This window comes from Petaurus breviceps, unplaced genomic scaffold, assembly GCF_028583685.1.
Source record: "Petaurus breviceps papuanus isolate PSGF00001 unplaced genomic scaffold, PetGlider_PUasm1.0 88159, whole genome shotgun sequence".
Lineage (NCBI taxonomy): Eukaryota > Metazoa > Chordata > Mammalia > Diprotodontia > Petauridae > Petaurus > Petaurus breviceps.
In genome coordinates, this window is record NW_027186899.1 from 20,155 (window position 1) to 27,740 (window position 7,586).

At 37.3% G+C, this 7,586-nt stretch overlaps 1 pseudogene; it reads left to right on the forward strand.

Annotated features, from left to right (window-relative positions):
* The first annotated feature begins 5,306 nt into the window (after positions 1–5,306).
* LOC138176388 (large ribosomal subunit protein eL42-like) lies at positions 5,307–7,458 on the forward strand (annotated as a pseudogene).
* Positions 7,459–7,586: the final 128 nt, after the last annotated feature.

A 7,586-nucleotide genomic window follows, 5' to 3' on the forward strand; every position in this document is an offset into this window, starting at 1 on the left:
TGTTTGTAGATTCAGCACAGTTGGCCTGGAGGTATCTACACTTCACTCAGGTCATACCTCAGCCTCTGGAGGGCTTGTCTTTCCTGAGGTCCTCTCGAGTTGTTTTAGGAAGGCAATTGCCTTACCCCTTTATTTTTGTTGCTCTGTGTTCACTTTGTGGTGATGTATCTGTTTGTGGAGGAAATTTAGAGAGCCCGGAAATTTCTGATGTGCTCTTCCATCTTCCCAGAATGTTTTATCTAGGGGCTTCTTTCAGTATGTCTTCTCAAGTCAGTTCCCTCGCTGTGTGAGATCAATGGGATCCTGATTGTGACTTTTGTGTTTGACGTTGAAGTGGCCCTTAATTACCCGTGGGTACATCATAGATGCAAAGGTAAGAAAGGGGTAAGTAGGGTAACAGTATGATAGAATCATGGTATGTTAATAAAGCTCCAACTGGGCAGTCCCTAAGTAGCCCAGATCCTGAGGGTCCACCTGCCTTTGTGAAGTCCTGACCCCTTCTAGCTTAGTGTAGCCCTAATTTGTATTTGCCTCCACTTTGACCATTTCATACCTGTTTACTCCTCAATCCACTGTATTACACTAAACTCTGATTAGGCTCTAGTCTCTGCATTGTTCTGGTCCCCTGGTGTCCCCTAGTTGATATGTAGCCATCCTTCTAAGTGTTTCCTGACCTTGAATTTTTTGAGGTAACATGATACAGTGAATAGAGCATTGAACTTGGAGTCAGGAATATCTTTGTTCAAATCCTGCCTCCAACACTTACTATGAGACCCTGAGCAATCACTTGACCTCTCCACCCTTAGTTTTCCCATCTGTAAAATGTGGGAATGGGATTCAATGGTTTTTAAGCCTCTTCAAGCTCTAAATCTATGGTTCTCTTATGACAGGTTTACTTGCTTGGTAGATTAGTAAATGCTGCCTACATTTTAACTCAGATTTCAGCAAAACAATTGGAATGCTACTTAACGATCATTTTAAGGAAGGGGATGTTTAGTCTTAGGAAAAGAAGAATATTTTTCCTTTAGTATTTAAAGGGTGCTGCTGTGGAAGAGACATTAGGCTTGTTCTGTGTGACCCCAGAAGACAGAATTGAGAGCAATGAGCATAAGTTTTCAGGCAGGCAAATTTAGGCTTGTTGAAAGAAAATACTTCCTAAAAATGAAATCTCTCTAAAACTCTGCAAATCTCATCTGTTATAGGATAGTAACAAAATATCATAAACTGGACTTCCCTTCACACATCAAGAGAATCAGTGCTGGTGGGAGTGGGGGAAGCATATCAAGCACGGAAACCCATCTGCATCTAAGGGTCATGATCCAGAGGAAATCCTGGGCTATTAATGCCAATTCTGAGTACAGAAATCAAATAAATAGTATCCTTGCTTCTGGAAAGGGCATATCAACTAACTATCCTGTGGTTCGATTCACAATCTTTGTCCTGAAAATAAAAACTTCTTTCCTTTTGAGTTCCAAGTTATCTCCTTCCTCCCATCCCTCCCCTCTCTTTGAGAAGGCAAGAAATTTGATATTGATTACACATATGAAGTCATGAAAAGCATATTTCTGTATTAGCCATGTTGCAAAAGAAAAAGAGGGAAAAAAATAAATAAAATTTAAAAAAAGTAAAAAATATTAATTTATGGAGCAAAACAAGTATTTCTTTAACACAGTATGATTTTAAAAAAAAGATTGCACACGAAACTGCAAATCTATTATGTAAAACTTGGTATTCCTTTTAAATGTATAATAAAGTTATAATGTAAATTAAAAAAAAAAAAGAAAAAAACTTCCTTCCCAGGCCATCACTATGTCAATGATAAGTACCTTGGGATGAGGAATTGCTTCATTTTTTGAATTTGTATCCTCAGCATTTTGCAAAGATCATGGCCCATAGTAAGCACTTGATAAATGATTTTTCACTCATTCATTCATTAGACTATGTGACCTGCTCAGGTGGGGTTCTCCCATTGTTTCAAAGGCCCAGAAATTCACTCTCTAGGGTTTGGGAATCCTCCTCATCCAAATGCTATAACTAGGAATGACTACACTTCTGAGCATCTGTCCCTCATCTTTGACCACATCTGAGCCAAATGGAAGTACATATCAGGTCAAATTTTCACTCCTGGCTCCCCCACAAACACTGACACTGGGAAAATGGACTCCCCTCTCTGTCTGCACCCAAATACTCTGGGTCTGAGGTAAGTCTTCAATATTGGTGAGCCTACCTTGATTTACCCTGAAATCATTTTCTTTAAGAAGGGTCCCTGAATGAAGAGGCACTGTTAGAATTTGTGACTAATCTGTTTAAAATTTATAAGCTCCAGAGCCCTCCAATTCTATTTTTATAAAAAATTTTATGGCCATAATTTTAACTTTTTATACACAGGATATTATTTTTTCTCCATTTTTCTTACTTTCATTTTGTTAAGATTAGGGGAGATTCAGCAGTGGTTTGGTGGTTTTTCATTTTCAGTCAGCTTGCCACCTAGGTAATTTTAAAACTTGTTAGCGGCGCTAAAATAGATTTTTTTTCCCCTTTAAATTCTTTTAACAAGGAGCAATTAAATCGTTTTTGTCAATGGTAGAGAAATCTCTTAAACTGGTTGAGGGAGAACTTTTGGTGGTTCAAAATGTGCAAGGAAAACATTTAGAGGATTCTGGGACCAGTCCCTAGATGGGTAGGGCTGGGGGAGTGATTTCCCACTGAGTGCTCTGACACCACCTTGAAGGAGCAATAATTCAGGCTAGACCAGGTATCTTTAGGATAGAGATTCCCCACCTCAACAGTAAGCTGTCAAGACATGTGCCCATCCTGGGAGCAATCCCTCCTTCTTCTGACCTGGGAAGGGAGTTCTTTTTGGTGTTACCAAGATGAGGAAAGGAAAAGGTTATTTTCACTTATGTTTGCATATGATAAGTCAGTTATTGACAATCAGAGCTATTTTCAGGGAATTTTAACAGAAAAATATGTATAAATTTTGTGAATATTCGCTTATAAAGGATCTTTAGGTCCTAGTTGACTGGTTTTAGAACATTAGAGGTTAAACCCAGATATCAAGAATTGAAAGTATGGAGAATCTGCCCCAAACAAATTCCTGAATATTACAGTGTTAGCTGTAGGAAAGATGCCCATATAGGTGGGTAGAAGGTTACCTGCCTTCATTCATAATGGAAGGGGCGTCATCTCCCATGATTTCAATTGGGGAACTTCTCAGATGGAATAATGCAAAAGCTGGGTACCTCAGGAATCTAGTTCAATTCTTTAAGGGGAAGTTACTTACTCCAAAGAGTGCCATTACTAGTTGGGGATAATTGCAGGAGAGATGGGGTCAAGATAAATGGAAAAATGCATCCTACAGGATCCCAATTTGGAAAAGGGTGGACTCCTTATCTGGGCATGCCTAAAGAAAGAGCTATTAAACTGTGTAAAGTTTGATTTGAGAATATAAAGGGTTTGGGGATTGTTTTGGCCAAAGCATGGGACATTTGATTACTTAGAAAGTAATAGATTTTTATTTAATAACCTCTCCAATTCAGCTTATAACAAATGAACTATTGATATTTATGACTCTCAATTTTTCTTCCTGTGATTACACTTCGCCAAAAAGTCCAGAGGAATAGAACTTTAACCAGCTCTTCTATCACTAGGGACTAATATTAGGGATTAAACAGTAAGTGTACTTTAAATTGGTGATTGCAATTGGCAAATTAAACTAAAACTGTTTTGTATTGTTACTAAATTACATTTTTGTAGGATTCTAAAAGCATTAACATAATTAAGAAATAGACAAACTATCCTAGGCTGACAGCAGGACCCTGGTCACAAGATGTTCATAAGTTCCATATTTAATAGAGTAGACAGGTAAAATCTTGACTTTAAAATCTCCTACAGAAAAACCTAATAGTTCAGTCCAGATTGAATATTGAGTCTTATTATATTTCTCTGTGTGTCTGTTTTTTAAATGGCAATAAGTTTAGGAATAGTGGGTTCCTTGTTATAGAAAGGGAACTTATATAATTAGGACAATCTTTAGAAGAATGTGAAATGTGTCTTTTTTGCCTATGTTATTTGTGCTTTGTGCAAACTCATAGCTAACAGGTGTTTTACCTATGCCTTTTCTTTTGGCATGCTGAACTAAAAGAAAGAGGCTATAAAAAAGTAAACTTTTTTTTTAAACAAACCTTAAAGGAGACAAATCTCTCTTTTTTCTCTGTTTCCACCACTGGCCATGTTGTAGACTACTGAGATGAAAGACAGATACAGAAATTAATTGAAAATTAAGATGCCAAAAAAAAAAAAGATTGGAAACCAAATTTCTGAAAAAGGAAAAAATATTTCTTTCACTTCTAAATTATAATCTGGATGTCTTTAGTATTTTGATGAACTGATGAGGTAGTAGCAAACTGTAGAATTAATGAAAACAACAACAACAAAATCACTGACCAGTTATTTCCTAAAGAGACCTTCAAAATGACTAGGGACGGACTTAAAGATGAAGTTTACATTTTAAGAACTGTCTTATTAGTCATGAGATATGTTCAAGAGAGAGTCAGTGAAAAGGAATTCAGGGAAGTCTTAAAATAAGAAAAAAAAAAACTTAGGGAGTAGTATAGGAGAAAATAGATTTAAAATCTTATGAGTTTAAATAATTCCATAATTCAGAATTTAAAAAGGAAACACTAAGTTTGAACAAGTTTCAACTAACCAATCCCAAACCTGAAGTTTTGGGGGTATCAATCAGTGATATTGGTGTTAATTTTAGTGTAGAATAAAGGCATACTTAAAATTGTCCTTAAAGTTGGGATAAGTTTATTACAGAAAGGAATTTTTGTTATTAGGAGGCAGAATGAGGAAATTTTAGACCATCTTCAGAAAAGTATAACAGTGGGTAGAATTGGAGTTCATTTGCCCTTCTCTTGTTTCCTGCTTTTAAACAACCAACCTGACGGCACCAAGCAAGTCCTTATTGGAACTCCTAATTAAAGGTGACTCCCAAAGTGCTCCCAGAAAAAGGAAACTTGTTTTGAAATCAGAAAGCAAATGAAGTGAAGTTTAATGATACAACTGCAGTTTAAATCAAATGTTTAGGTAAATTAGAAACACAGTAAAACTTGTGTTGAAATCAATTGTCTTGTGAAAATAAGTTCAAATCGTATAATAAGGCTATGGTAAGTTAGGGAAAGAATGATTAAAGGTAGAATTAGACAAGAATATGAATAAGAAATCGACATATAACTAAATAAAGTGCACGCATACCTAGTGGAGGGTGCTCAGGTTAGAAAAGATCAAATTGAAATGAGCATATGGTTTATAAAGGTATAAAATACTTAAATTTTGAGAGGGAAAAGAACTTGCAAATTAATTTTAAAAATAAACCAAATGGACTTAATTTTGACTGTTTTGAAAGGAAATCGAGAGCGGGCCAAGAGAACGGGGCCCCGGCCCTTGGGGCCCTCCCTCCCCGCGAGCTTAGTGCCGGCGAGCGCTGAGCCCCGCTCGGCTCCCGGGCGCTTCTTCTCTCAGGACTCTCCTCTGCCTCCTCCGTCTCCTCCCATGTCCTTCCTGCCTCCGAGAAGCCGAAGACAAGCCGGGCCCCGCGTGAAGCAAAGTTGGGAAGTCCCCCCAGCACCGCCTCCTCCTCCTTCGCCGCCGCCAAGGTGAACGTGCCCAACGTCCAGCGCACCTACCACAAGAGGTGCCGCAAGCACCAGCCGCACAAAGTGACGCAGTACAAGAAGGGCAAGGGGCTACCATGGCCAGACCAAGCCCATCTTCCGCAATAAGACCAAGACCACGAGGCTCGAGTGCGTGGAGCCCAACTGCAGGGCCAAGAGGATGCTGGCCATCAAGCACTGCAAGCATTTCGAGCTGGGAGGAGACAAGAAGAGGAAGGGGCAAATGAGCCCGATCTGATCTGCCTCCAGCGCTCCCTTGGCTCCCAGGAGACGAACGATTAAAGTGTTGAAGCTCCAGGAAAAAAAAAGAAAAGGAAATAGAGAAAAAGTTACACCATGAACCCTTCAGAAAATTGCAATCTCTATCAGATAGTAATGTATTTCCTGCTACATTGCTGTGCCATAGTTGGGCTTTGGTTGATCCCCTCAGGCATTGCCAAAATAGCTGGATGAATACCTTTCCAGCATAAAAGAGGTTAACTTTGAGGAGAAAGGTGATGATTTCTTGTCCAAAGTCGTCCAGCTTACTGAAACCTATAACACCCTGCAATAAAGAACTTGTGCTGAGTTGTTTTGGGGGTCTATTTGCCTATCACTTACAAAAAACTATGTGATTGTAACTAATTCTAATTGCCCAAAAGCACTTAAAGAAATTGGTATATACTATGCATTTGTAACCACTAAAGAACCCCAAAAGAGATTTACTTAGAGGAATTAAGCAAGTAGGAGAAAGAGTAGTGCTGCATAAGGAGATAAGAAGGATGAGTCAAAAGCAAAAGGTAAAGAAAGCTGGAGTCTGCACTGACATAGCTTACATTCAGGGTTTGAAAGTAGAGAGTTTTGGAATTTTGAGAAGGAAATTTCAGAGAGGGTATTAATCCCACTGAAATAGAACAGATTTAGTATTTTTTTTTTTGAAAGACTGCCCTCTTTGACAGTTGCTGCATGTCTTTTCTTCCCCAATCAATATAAGGCTACAAAATAAATTCCATAAAATGCATGTTAATTAACTGATTGGTAGAGAAAGGCTTATTTCTTTGCTCTAGCATAGTCATGATGGAGGATTAGTAATTTAGAAAATTTAAAAGGAATGGGTTTGACTCTTTGTGTAACTCAAAGAAAGAAAGAAAGAAGCAGTAATGGGAAGTTGTGAATGTCACCATGAATTGTTTTGAATATGAGCCAACTAAAAATGGAACCTTGTGCAAAATGAAGTTTAGTTATTGTCACTAGTCATTATAACTCCAAACTGATTGGGTTGAAAATATTGTGATGTTAGCAAATTAGAGAATCTAATCAGTCCCTGTGTGTATAAAGGGAAAAATAAATATACCTATATGTTGTTGGGAGAAACACATAGTTGTGAAGTGTTTAAGAATACAATTAAACAAAATAGGGATACAATTAAACAAAATATCATCCCATGTGTAAGTACTTTTTCTAATTGATATGGAATGTTAACAAAATTGGGAAATTATAGACTAAACATTTTAAAGTATTGCTAAAAACAGGCTTAAGCAACTTTCAAGACGTAGAAAAACCTGGTACTTGGTAGGAAGTATATAGAGCCTTATGATTAGCATGAAAATGCCAGAGGTAATAAGATAAATGGCTTTCTATTAATTGACAAATAGATAAGTTCTATTAATTGACTTAAATTATTTTCACATGGTTGGTGATATTTTAAGTATAAGAAGGCTAAGAGAATCTGTTTAAGCAAATTTCTTCATCTTTTCAAACTGAATGCTGTTATAAATATGTCTCTTATATGATAGAGTATTTTTTAAATAGAAAATAATAATAATAATAAATTACTGTTGGGAGAAAAACACTGTAAAATCCTCTTGGGAGATCTTTGACTGTAAAGTTCATTGAAATGAACCCTACTGACAGGGTATTGTGAAACTT